Below are 14,017 nucleotides of genomic sequence, written 5' to 3'. Positions count from 1 at the left end.
ATAGCCAAGAATACAAGTCAACTTTCCAGGGCAAGCCTAAAAAATTCTCAGTCAATGTGCAGTGACAATCCTTCTTTCCATTTGCTATTTAAAGGAATCTCTTGTAAACCACAACAAGCTCTGAAGATCACAGGATGAGGTCAGTGGAACTCTGAGTAGAACTGAGAATTCCTTCCTCCAACGTCACCATAAATCCTGCTGTTCAAGGATTTCTGAGCTACTGGAGCAGAAAGCCATAGGATCCCCACAGAGCCTGCTTTCTCAGGGTCTGGACCACTGGGCTTCTCTTTAAACTTTGTCTCATTATCAGTAGCCCAAGGAGCTCACAGGCTCTGCCTCAGGGCCTCATCTCTTATGCCCTTACTCATTCTCTAGGGCATAAAAACAAATGACCTGCTGGTTTTCATTTATTGCTAGAGCATGTTCTCCTTGTTCATCTTCAGCTAGGCTGACAGCAGTAGAGCAACATCAGCAAGTTAATTTACCTTTTGTTCACTTTTTTTTTTTTTTTCACTTTTTCATTGACCTGACAAACACTTTTGGCCTTACTTGGAACAGAACACTGGTAGGTTTTACTGGGGTTGGTGAGCGGAGGCAGGAAATTCCTGGCAAGTGGGCTGGGAGAGCATTCTGGGGCTGCCACATGGTGGCAAGCAATTTCTCTGTCTCTCATCCTGGTCTGGTAGTTAATTTGTTTGAGCAAGTGAAGAAGATGGGATGACCCAGTGATTTTATTTTTTTTTTTGAGGGGGGCATGTAAAAACTAAGGGATGAAAAGACTGAGAAGGGAGTTTGAAGAAATCTGTTTTAAGCTACTTTTTATATCACTTCCCAAACAGGTGCCTTCCTCCTAACTTCAGACACAGCTAACTCCACAAGCCAGTCTTCAAGCAGACCATTGTGAATGAAGTCTTCACTGGGCTCCCCACTGCCCACAGCTGTACTCACAGGTGCTTTCTTTGCTTACTCAAACATTAGCTGAGACTGTTGAATAAATGGATAAAGAAGGTGAGAACACTATTTCTTAATTAGAGAGTGTGAACAAAGCAAAAAGGGGTAATCAGAAAGTAGAAAAGCAAAAATGACTTTCTATTTGTTCTTGATTTTTCATTTGTTTGTTTTGTCTTTTTCTGAAAAAGGATGATTCAGCCTAGCCACAGTGGCACAGTGATACCTAATGCTCTGCCATGTTTGAAGCCATATGGAAGACGGGGGATTGGTTCCTGGCTGGATCTGTTCATGTGAGTGTACACATCCAGGATCCTGGCTGGCTGGAAAAGGCTGCATGGGGCAGGGGGGATGACTGTAGGGTGAGACTCTGTTGAGGGTGCTTGTCTTGTTCTCTCTTGCTCAATGAATGAATGCATAGTTAAATAAATTTAAATTTATTTAAATAGATATAATGCACCAAAATGATTTCTTTTCTTAGATATGAGTAAATAAATAATGTGTTGTCTAAGGACAGTGCCAAACAAAAATAGAATTCAGGTATCCTTTGATTCAGTTTGCTTAACTTTGCCATCTTCACCTTGAGAAAGATTCTCTTTCTCATCTAAACCCTACAGTAAGATAAACTTGAGCTGTGATTTCTGCATAGCATCTGCTCCTAAGTGAGAATGGCCCCTGGAGTTGGAGGCCAGAAATCAAGAAAAATCATATCAAGGAAGAAAACCACCAAATCAATCTCTCCCTCTCCGTTCCCTCTCACATGCAGATACTCCATATTGGCAATATTAGTACATCTTCTGAAGAGACATAAATGAATACATGTAATGGAATTTATCTTTAGGGGAAAACATAATAATATCGCATGCGTTGTGAGAAAATTTTCTAGAAAGAAAAAAATGATAATTGATTGATGATACAAATTTTTTCTTTTTCTTTTTTTTTTCCTTTGGAGAGGTTTTAGCTATAGCACGTGTGCCCTCACCAGAAAGAGAAAGACAGAGAGATAGAAAGCGAGAAATCACCCCCCATGGGGGATGGCCGCGCCGCAATCTCTTCTCCATTCTCCTCTCAAGATCTCGGGCACGCACACACGTGCCCAGCGTGAGTTTAAGCCACCGGGTCTGGGACTTGAACCACGGTCAACTACATGGGAGTCCAGCGACATAGCCATTACATTAACTGCTGGTTCCGATGATACAAATTAATTGTTGCCATTTACTGCCTTTTTTTTTTTCTTTGCACAGAAGATAATTAAGATGACACCAAGAGAAACTGCTTTGACTATTATAGAAATCAGACTTAACAAGTCAAATGGCTTCTTCTGATGTAAAACCACTGTTATTTTCCTCCATTCTACCTTCTATCACTTCCTTCAGGAGCTCTACCTGCAGGGTGATACTGACTTTTTCTTGAGTCAGCAGGCATGTGTATCTTTCATTTGGCAGGCTTCTGACAGGCAGGGTTGACAGACATCTGAGATTCATCCCCATCCATCAACCTGACAGGTTTCACAGCACTAGATTTCAGTACCTGTAACTGTACCTCCCCAGGGCCTCAGGGCCACCAACCAGCTTAATATCAGGGAAGAGATGGTAGGGCAATTTGCTAGCATTTCCCTGCATCTTTATGTGTTCACTGGTTAAGATAAACAAAGAATGCTCCAAGCCTTTTGTCCTAACCTGGAGGATGTGAACCTCAGCTGAGTTCATGTGTGTGGTGTATGTATACACAAGAATGTACATATGCACATGTGCATTTGCATGCAGATATGTGCAAATATGTGCACATATGAAGTAGACTTAAAAACATTTTTTTTACATAGTCATCTTGTTTTCCTTATATTTTCAGCAGTAAAACAAAGATGCCATCAGTCTCCTTATATGGAAGTACCCATGACACTCAGCAAACTTTCTAGTCAGCTACCAGCACATAAATGAAATCTGTTCTCTGGGTTGCTGAGACGATTATTTGATAAGCTTATCTTTGTGGATGAAGATTCAAATTTGTTTTTACTGCAGACCCATGTGAGAAAACAAACTAGTCTCCAGTTTTGATTGCCAGAAAAAAAAATTTGCCATTTATTAAAGAGACTGATTGCAAGAAAATGTCATTTGCACTACTCAGATAATAACCATTCAAAGCAAAATCTTGACCTCTATATGACCTATTATTTTAAAAGCAAAGATTCTTGATGCCTTTCTTTAGGAAGGTGATTACAACCATTATCAGAATATAATTACTAAATCCAATGGTCCTTTAGTGATACGATTCCTCCAGGTGTTTATTAAATATACAGATTATCAGTGATCTTTAATGACATTTCTGATTCAAACAGTAAGTGCCTGGAGCCCCAGGCACCTAAAATTTAACAAGCTCTTCGGGTGAAGTCAAACTAGTCTAGCATGGTATTTCTGACCAGGGGTAAAACCGAGGCTAAAGTGTATTGATAATTTTGTCTTGCATTCAATTTTATTGAGGAAAAAAATACCAATTAAAGTCATTAGACAAAGAAATATAGGAGACTGTATCTTTAACATAGCTGTATTAATGTGACATTAAGGTAACAATGGGATATAAGGGTATTACTAAGTCTTCATTTAGGGCTTAGTTTGGAAGACTATATGCCTTCTTTCTAGTTGTAATGACCATTGTGAACTTTGCAAATTCTTGATAAAACTAGGCACTCGCTCTGCACCATTTAGGGTACAAGTCCAGAGTACAATGTCATGACAGTCCAGCAATAACATAAAGCTCAGAAGTCCAGTCTATTTTTTCCTTTGTTTCATGGTGTAGAATTTCTGAGAGCTTACAGCTTATAAGGGGAGAAGTCTATTTAGTTTGGAATGGAGGGAGGATAGGCATTGCCCCTTTCCTAGTATCTGCAGTCCAGGATAGGGTCTTACTTTGGCCACAGCAACAATTCACAGGTCAGCCGAGTCATTTCCTCACTGTAATCCACAGTAAAAGGGGCTCCTGGCCATTTTGGCTAGGACCCTAGAGATGAAAGTCTATGTGATTTTTTTTTTTTTTTTTTATAAGGGGAGAAGTCTATTTAGTTTGGAATGGAGGGAGGATAGGCATTGCCCCTTTCCTAGTATCTGCAGTCCAGGATAGGGTCTTACTTTGGCCACAGCAACAATTCACAGGTCAGCCGAGTCATTTCCTCACTGTAATCCACAGTAAAAGGGGCTCCGGTCCATTGTGAGAAGGACCCTAGAGATGAAAGTCTATGTGATTTTTTTTTTTTTTTTCTGTCAGACTTTGGGCTGCCTCAGGATTGATTTGTGTGGGTCTAGATGGAGTTGCGTGGCAGAGTCTGGCCTCTCAGACACCTCACAATGAAATAATTTTAAGGCAGCTCAGAAACAGAGCATTTTTATTTTCTTTTTTACCTTTTCTCTCTTTCTGTTTCTTTTCTTCCTCATTTAAATTTTATCATATCTCAATTTTAGTCCTAGCATTTTTTTAAAATTCTGCTTTCTTTTCTATTTCTTTTTAAGGGGGTTCTAGTTTAATATTCATTTCACAAAAAAATAAAATTTGAGGAAGATTTGGACATAATTAGCTACAGACTGGAAATACACAATGAAAAAGACTTGGTCACACCCTGAAGAAGCTCATGGTTCAGTTGAATAAATAGAAAAGTAAATGACTCAAAGTGGAAATAAAGCCACAATGGAGAAATAATAACAACCTGAGGCACACACAGAAGAGGCACCTATGTTGGGTAGGTGAGAAAGAGGTCTCACAGAGAAGGAGGATGAGCTGAGGTCTTCAGGAATTGGTTAGGTGAGAAAGAGGGTAACTCCTGGAATTCTCATAGGAATTCTTTCCAGTTTGGTTGCAAAAGTAGCTAGACAGAGGCCAGCATGATTTATCAGGACAGCCAGGACCAGACAATGACAGGTCAGACTGGGCTTTAGGGCAGGGCATCAGATTTTTCAAACCATAGATCCCTCGGGCAGTCTAATGAAATCTGAACCTTGTGGCTGGCAGGATAATGCCTCCTGGCAGATGTTTAGAATCTGTAAATATGTCCTATTACATACCAAAGGAGAATTTAGGTTGTGGATAGAACTGAGGCTGTTAATCGGGGGACCTTAAAATAAGGTATTATTTTGGATTATTCCAATGGGTATAATGTTATCATGAGGGTCCTTAAAAGTAGGCAAAGGAGGTGGAAGAGAAGATTGGAGTGATGTGATGTATCAAGACTTTGAAGTGAAGATGGAGGAAAGGATAATGAGCCAAGGAAGGCAGGACGCCTCTAGGAAAAGCTAGAAAAGGCAAGGAAATAGATTCTTTCCTAGTGCTTTTAGAAGGAACACAGACCAGCTGGCATGTTGATCTTATCTCTCTAAAAACTGTGCAGTCACATTTCTGACCACAGAAAAATAAGACATTAACCTGTGGTGCTTTAAGCTGCTAAGTTTGTCATAATTTTTTATAGCACAATAGAAAACAAATTTATGTGTCTTCTCAGAATGTTTGCAAATGCTTAGCATTTGGAAGCAGTGAAGTTGAAATTCAGTTATTTGAAAATAATATATGTATATGTATATTATATATATATATATGTATATATATATAAACTTTAAAATTTTTTATATCCAAAAGATCATTGGAAAAACAAAAATATGTCATGACTTTTCTGATGACCCAATATATATATATATTTCTTTGTTAATTCACCAAGTAAAATTTCATGGCAGTCATAATAATTATCATAATTTTGTAGTGATGATTATAAACAATATTTTGAGATATCTGCCACCATTGTGATAGGATATGAAATTACCTGTGATTTCTAATTATGATATTTATAGGTACTGTTAATATTATTGTAGCTCATTGCTAACATTCTTAAGTGAGGGCAAGGCCAAGTTTCTACCGGAGATTAGTAAATACAAAGATGTAATTTTCCTGTTTAAGTTCATTAACTCCTAAATTCTATCCAGAGATTCATTAGGGGTCAGACCCAGGTTGAGATCTGTTGTTTTAGGGAAGTACATGGCTGTAGTTAAAGTGAACTATTTTAGGACAAGGATTTTCGACTTAAAGCAACATCCTGGAAGGACTAAACACAGGAATAGACAACTCAAAAGAGCATTGCAACCCAGAAACAGAGCCCAGGAGATGAGAGCAACAGATCCACAAACCTGGGCCAATTGTGGGGATGTGATAAGCCCAAGCCATGGTTAGAAAGGGACCCAGCAGCTGTCATAACTCCCATGCAGGGTGTTATTAGAAAATTCTGGATATCTCTTAGAGTCCCCACAGAAGGTAGATCCTTCTAAGCCTAGAGGGATAACTATTGAACATTCTCTGTGCATGTATCTTTGAACTGGTACCTGAAGGCAGGGCTCCTTCATCTATCAGAGTAAAATTAGGGTGGAAATATGCCATCAACTGTTCTGTTTAGCTCACATGTTATTATGACTATTTTAGGTTTTAAATTTTTTAAATTAATTTTTTATTGAGATTAAGTTCACATAGCATTAGATTCACCATTTAAACTACTGTAAATTATATGGTAAAGTGGCCTTCAGTACATTCAAAATGTCCAACCATCAACACCATAAATTCCAGAACATTTTCATCATCCAAGAAGGAAACCCTATAATCGTTATCCAACATTGCTCCCATCCCCTCTTCTCCCTAGTCTTCTCTGATGCTAATAGCCACCATTGTACTCTCCCCCTCCATGAGGTTGATTTTTCTAGCTTCCATATGAATGAGAACGTGTGGCATTTCTCCCTCTGTGCCTGGCTCACCTCACCTAATGTAATGTCTTTCAGACTCATCCATCTTGCCTCAAAAGACAGGACTTCATTTCTTCAATGGTTACATAGTATTCCACTGTGTATATATTTTAGTCTTATCATCTATTCATCTGCTGATGAAAATTTAGGTTGATTCTATATCTTGGAACTTATAAATAGGGTGGAAATAAACATGGGGGCGTAGTAGGTATCTTTGTTTTTAATGCTCTTGGTCCTCTTATAATAGAATAAATTTAGGAGTAGGATGCAAAAAAATCCTAGCAGTGAAAAGACACAAAATAATTATATAGGGGTAACCCCTGTAGCCTAGTGGTTAACCCAGATGAGTAACCACAGTGTGAATCCCACCTCCATCATTTTGAAAAACATGTCAAGTGAGTGTGTGTGCTGAAGGGACAAAGAAATGGAGAAGTGATTGCATTGCCACCATGCTCAATAAGGGAGGTGATTTCTCTCTCTCTCTCTCTCTCTCTCTCTCTCAATTTATATGAAATGTCTAGAATAGGTAAAACTGTACAAGTAGAAAGTAGATAAGTGGTTGCTTAGGGCTGAGGAGAATGGGGGGTAGGAAGTGATAGCTAAGGGGTATGGGGCTCTTTTTGAAGTGATATAAATGTTCTAAAGATGATTATGGGGATGGTTGCATATATCTATGAATATGTTCAAATTTGTTGCTTATATACTTTAAATGGGTAATTTGTATGACATGTTAACTATATCTCAATAAAGCTGCTATAATAATTAGAAAAACACCACCACCACCACCATTACCACTAAACTCTGCCATGCAACTCCTTCAGTCCTGATAGAAAGATATGGTGATGAATATCCCATAAACCAGGAATAACAGGTAATATGCCTTGGGCTGGATAATGGAAGAAAAAACTGGGTTAAAGTGGAAGATGCCCACCTTGAGAAAAAGAGTAGCTGCTGCTTAGCACTGACTAATCACTACACTATAAAAATGCAGCCCTAGTAGGTTTAAAAGAACTCACTTTCAAGAGAAACTGGAAATATGCATTTTTGAGTTTCTCCAATTTTTTTCAATTAATTATAAAAACTAGAAAAAAGGAAAAAGAAAACACTTGTCTTTCCAGCTTTCCTTTCCCCTCATCCTCCTCAGCTCTAAACAACCACTTACCTACTTTCCATTTGTATAGTTTTACCTATTCTAGATATTTCATATAAATTGAATCATTTACATTCACATATTCTTTTGTGACTGTCTTCTTTCACCTAGCATAATACTTTCTTTTCCTTTTTTTGAGGATATAAAACACATTATCAACAGATAATAACCCATTTTTGTGTCTCATAAATGTCTTGCCTCTCTATTTTTCTCCTTAATTTCTTTCTTTACACTATATCCCTTCTCCCACCCTCTTTCCACACTGTCTTCAGAATCTATAACCATTTTCAATGCTTCTATGTCCTCTAATCACTCAGTTTCCAACACAGAGTGCAGACAGTTGGTATATGTTAAGTGGAGACATACAATATCTCCCTTTCATAGCCTGGCTTCCTTCACTCAGCAGTAAATCTTTCATATTCATCCACCTTCTATCAAATGCCAGGGTCTTGTTGTTATTCATGGCTGATTAGTATTCCATAGAATACTTTTCCACACTTTTTCAAACCATTCATCTGTTCATGGACATTTGGGTTGGTTCCATGTCTTAGCAATTGTGAATAATGCTACAACAATCATAGATGTACAAGCACTTTTCCTAGTGTTCTCCTATCCTTTGAGTAGATATCCAGAAGAGAAATTGTTGGATCATATGGTTGTTCTATTTGTAGGTCTCTGAGGAACCTCCATATTGTTCTCTACGGTGGCTGGACAAATTTACATTTCCACCAGCAGTGGAGGAGGGTTCCCCTTTCACCACATTCTTGCCAGCATTCATTTATTGTTTTTTTAATCTTCAGCATTCTGACTAGGTTTATCATCTAGCATAATGTTTTCAAGGTTCATCCACATTGTGCCATGTACTATACTTATCCTTTTCTTTATAAGGATATACCACATTTTGCTATCCATTTATTAGTTGATGGACATTTGGATTATTTCTACTTTTTATTATCATGAATAATGCTGCTATGAATTATATACAAATTTTTGTGTAGACACATATTTTAATTTCTCTTGGGCATATGTCTAAGAGTAGAATTACTTGCTCATATGGTAATCCTATCTTTAATTGTTCAAAAAACTGCTATAGTATTTTACAAAGTAGCTGCACAATTTTATTACATTCCAATAAGCAGTGTATAAGGGTTCCAACTTATCTACATCCATACCAACACTTGTTATAATATGAATTTTGATTCTAGTTGTCTTACTAGGTTTGAAGCAGTGTCTCATTATGGTTTTCATTTTCATTTCCTGATGGATAATAATGTGAAGCATCTTGGTTTTCATGATAGTGTGCATGGACACACATGCAAGAATGTGAAAGAGAGAGAGAGAGAGAGAGAGAGAGAGAAAGACCTTCTATAGGGTCTGGTTGTGCAGTGATCCCACTTATCCAGCCCTCTAGTCCACTAGATTTTGGGCACTCATGCATGTGCGTGGCATGTTTCAGGATGACTAGCCAGGGATCTGGCTTCTCGGGCAGCACTTTAGTGCTGTGCCTCAGAGCTGACCCTCAAGCATCCTTTTGTGTGCCTCATGTCATTTGTATCACTTTATTGGAGAAATGTCTATTCATATTCTTTGCCCATTTTATTTAATTTTTATCATAAAAATACACATACTATAAAATTTATCTTAACCATTTTTAAGTGTACAGTTCAGTGATAATAAATTTATTCATAATGTACAGCCATCACTACCATCCATTTCTATAACTCTTTTTGTCTTGTGAATTTGAAACTGAATAACTATTAAACAATAACTTCCCATTGCTTCCTTCAGCCAATCCCTGGTAACAACCATTCTATTTTCTATTTTTATGATTTTGACTATTCTAAGTACCTCATACAGTATTTGTCTTTTTGTGATTGACTTATTTCATTTACTATAATGTCCTTCATATTTATCCATGCTATTGTATATACTATTCTTTATATTTCAAAATTTCCTTCCTTTTTAAGACTAATATTTCATTATATGCACACACCATATTTCATTTATCCATTCCACTATTGATAAACACCTGGGTGTTTCCATGTTTTAGATATAGTGAATAGGGCTACTAGGAACATGGATGTACAGATATCTCTTCAAAGTCCTGATTTAAGCACTTTTGGGTATATCCCCCAAAGTGGAATTGCTATATTGCAATTTAAACTTGTTGAGAAATTATCACACTGATTTCCACAGTGGTGGTACCTTTTTACACTCTCACCAACAGTGCACAAGGGTTCTAATTTATTTACATTCTTGCCAATGCTCATTTTCTGTTTTTTGTTTTTTCCTTTTGTTTTTGTTTTGGTAAGTGTCATACTAATGGATGTAAGGTGGTGTTTCATTGTACTTTTGATTTGCATTTCCTTAATGATTAGTGATACTATATTTATTATTTCTTTTATTTGTATGTCTTGTTTGGAGGAATGCCTTTTGCCCATTGTTTGTCTTTTTGTTGCTGTTGAGTTTTTGGAGTTCTCTATATTTTGAATATTTATCCCTTGTCAGATGTGTGATTTGAGAACATGTTTTTCCATTATTTTTAAAAAAGTTTTCTATTTATTTCCTCCATGAGAGAGAGAAAGAGAGAGAGAGAGAGAAAGAGAGGGAAGATACTCCCACCATGGTGTTTATACCACCATCCTATCCCTAGTCTCAGCCAGCCAGGATCAGGAGCACATGCATATGTGCCCACTATGTTCAGGAAGACCTTGAGACACAAACCCAAAACCTTCCCACATGTCGGCATTGCAGAATAATGGGTTCCCACTGCACCTATTTTTCTCCCCATCCAATGGCTTACCTTTCTATGCTATTGATAGTGTCTCTTGATACACAAAAATTTCTAATTTTTATGAAATGTGGCTTATACATTTTTATTTTTATGAAGTCTCTTTTCTTTTGTTGCCTATGTCTTCTGTGTAAAAGTCCAGAAATCACTTTCAAATCTAGTTGTAAAGATTTTGTCCTATGTCTTCTTCTAAGAGTTTTATTATTTTGGATCTCACATTTAGGTCTTTGATCTATTTTGAGTTCATATATGGCATTAAGTCAGGATCCAACTTCATTCATTCTTTTGCATTTGGATATCCAGTTTTCCATGCATCTTTTTTCTTTTAAAAGGCTGTTCTTTCCCTTTCTTATGGTCTTGGCAAAAATTATTTGATTATATATGTGATGGTTTATTTTGGGGCTATTTTATTCAGTTGATCTATATATGTCCATTTTTATGCCAGTGTCATACTATTTTGATTACTTTGGTTTTATAGTAAGTTTTAAAATAAGGAAGTGTGAGTCCTCCAGCTTTGTTCTTTTTCAAGACTATCTTGGCTACTTAGGGTCCCTTGACATTCCATATCTAGCAGAATTTTTAACCAAATTTTGATTCATTTAAATCTATGGACGACAATAAAACTTAAGTCAAAAGCAACTTGAGTGACTGATAATCTATTCTTATTCTCATCTTTGATCACATTTGGCAAGTAATGTCTCCCCTCAAAAATGACTCAAGAATTATTAGAGATGCCTAAAAGTAGGCATCTCTTTACATGAGATAAAATTTCCCTGCTCTAAGAAGGTATTCAAACTCAGACCAGAGAGGCTACCTTTATGTTTCCATATTGTGAGCTGTTAGCTCTCAGGTATTATCCAGTGATAGGTGGCAATTAAACATATTCATATGATCTTTGACCTTTCTCTTTTTTATTTTAGAGAGATTTTTTGCTATAGGGCACGTGTGTTTGCCAGAGACAGAGACAGAAAGCAAGAAATCACCCACCAGGGGGAATGGCCATGCCACAATCCCTTCTCCTCCATTTTCCTCTTGGGATTTTGGGCACACACGCATATAAACCTGGTGTGTGTGCCCAAAATCCCAAGTTGCCCGGTCCAGGACCCAAACAGTGACCCACTATGTGGGAGTCCAGTTACATAACCATTACACCATCTGCTGGTCCCTGACCTTTCTTTCCAACACATAAGTATTTCTCTTAGAACCTTCTCAAACTTAGTTTAGAAGTAACTGTTATGAGGCCTTCTTGCCATGGAATTTCTTACTCCTAGTGCTTCTAATCTGTATCAATTTCATGCAAGAAGTCTCAATCTATTTCCTTTATAGTGTAGTCATCTGAACTTAGGATGCTCTCAAACTACACACAAGTTGGGTACATTTAAATGAAGTTAAACAGGATGTATTCTCAAAAAAGTTCTGTTACCCCAAATAGCAATGTTGCAAAGTCACCAGCAAAGACTATCAAGAAAACAGAATTTAAAACTCATAGTTAGGACTTAAATGATATGTTTTGGACACCACCAAAATTTATTCTCGTAACTAAACCATTATTTTGTTCTGCAACTGTTCTGCAACCAATCATGAACTTGTTGAGGACAAATACTATGTCTTATTCATTATGTGTCCTCAGCACCTAGCACTATCAGGCATATAGTAGAAGTTCAATAAATACATGAATAGATTATGAGAAGTGATCTTTAATGAATTCTACTTGATACAAGTTCAGAAAAAGCCAAGGAGCTCAAAAGCACATACTATTGTTGATCTTTAAAAGTAATGAGTTAAAAGATTACAAAACCATATGTGTGTTGCAGTGGACTTAGAATGTCTTCATAATATATTATGGCACGGGAACATTGGAAGGTGGGAGGAAAACTCCTGCAGAAAGAACTTTCTTGCCTTTTGTTAACTATGAAATCTATGGTTCCCCAAGAATTATCCTAGCTATGGTGAAACTCCCAGTGATATAGGATTCACTTGAAGAGCATTTACAGGTCAGCCTATATTCTCTGGGGAAGAATAGCAAACAAACTAAAGCTGAGCTCACACATCCTATAGTCTTGAGGAATTTCAAGTCCCAAGGCATTACTATCTAGGTGGCTAGTGTGTGCATGCATATGTAGCAGAAATTGTGGGAAATGGATACACAGACAAAATTAGTTTGAGTTTTAAAGCAGAATCTAATTTACCTTTCTTGGTGATATATTATAATGTGTGTTTTTTGCTTGGTTTAGAGCTATCTCCAGTTCACAATGGCCCATTGTTAAAGCAGCTCCTCTGCTTCCTATTTCTAAAACTAAATACCTTGGCAAGGCTGGCACATTCTTTACTCATGTTAGCCATAGATATTTTCACTGGAAAGTCTGACTTTTCCTCTTTTTCTTCTCTTTCTCTTCTTTCTTAATGAAAGAGACAGAGTGTGGGTGTGTGTGTGTGTGTGTGTGTGTGTGTGTGAGAGAGAGAGAGAGAGAGAGAGAGAGAGAGAGATGAGCACCCTCCACAGGGTCTGGTCACACTCCAATCCATTCCCTACATTCCTCTAGCCTGTCAGATCTTGGGCATTCATACATGTGCCTTGTATGTTTTAGACTGACTGGGCTGAGGAGGTGAATTACATACACCATGTGGGATCCAGCTTCTTTTGAGCAACACATTACTACTGCACCACTGAACTGGTCCAAAAGAGATATTTTTAATAGGATCTAGAAAAGCTGCAATTCTTTCCACCTCAGTCTCCTAGTCAGCTACGACCACAGGTGTATGCCACCATGCCCAGCTTGTTTAGAATGGGCTAGGAACCCAACCTGTGCCTCCCATACAACCTTGACCATTGTGCAGCAGCCCCTTCTCACTTATCCCACCACAATTGGGCCTGACCTTTCCTAAATAATGTCTGAGATACTTGGAATGATTTCTCATATTTTTTTACATAAGTTTATTTCTTTTTAACTCTAAACAGAAAGATAGGGAAAAAAAGAACACTATAAAAACCTGACTTTTAAAATTCCTCCATTAAATCTGATTAAAAAGTGGTCTTAAAGGTAAGACTGCAAATGTTACTGAGTCTCTTGCTGTTTAAGTTGTATCATCTGCAAAGAGTACAATTGGACTAAATGATTAAATTATCATATTTAGGATTGATAATAAGAAAGTGAAATTTCCTGCCAGCCTTAAAATTTTTTAAATAAAATTTTCATTAAAGCTTAACATATATAAAGAAAACCACTCATATTATGATGGTCTTGCTTAATAGATGATCACAGAAAGAGCCTAGCCATCTAAGCACCACCTGATGAAGAAGTCATGGTGCTAGCATCTCAAATCTCTCTCATGGCCCACCCAATCATTACCTCTACTTTGGTCCTG

The 14,017-nt window shown here is 37.4% G+C and overlaps 1 long non-coding RNA gene across 2 annotated transcripts in view; it reads left to right on the top strand.

The window, feature by feature from the left end:
• The first annotated feature begins 288 nt into the window (after positions 1-288).
• Positions 289-14,017, top strand: part of LOC102496259 (uncharacterized) — a 14,846-nt gene continuing 1,117 nt past the window's right edge. Inside the window, exons 1-3 of one of the 2 annotated variants that reach the window (XR_337103.2) lie at positions 289-565; positions 840-950; positions 1,140-1,241. This is a non-coding gene — a long non-coding RNA (uncharacterized LOC102496259). Of the gene's footprint in view, positions 566-839; positions 1,009-1,139; positions 1,242-14,017 lie in introns of both variants that reach the window. The other variant, XR_003547521.1, reaches the window with a different exon arrangement.

This window comes from Tupaia chinensis, unplaced genomic scaffold, assembly GCF_000334495.1.
Source record: "Tupaia chinensis unplaced genomic scaffold, TupChi_1.0 Scaffold144262_1, whole genome shotgun sequence".
Classification (NCBI taxonomy): Eukaryota; Metazoa; Chordata; class Mammalia; order Scandentia; family Tupaiidae; genus Tupaia; species Tupaia belangeri.
The sequence above is the reverse complement of the archived record's forward strand: the minus strand, read 5'-3'. Positions and strand labels throughout refer to the sequence as shown.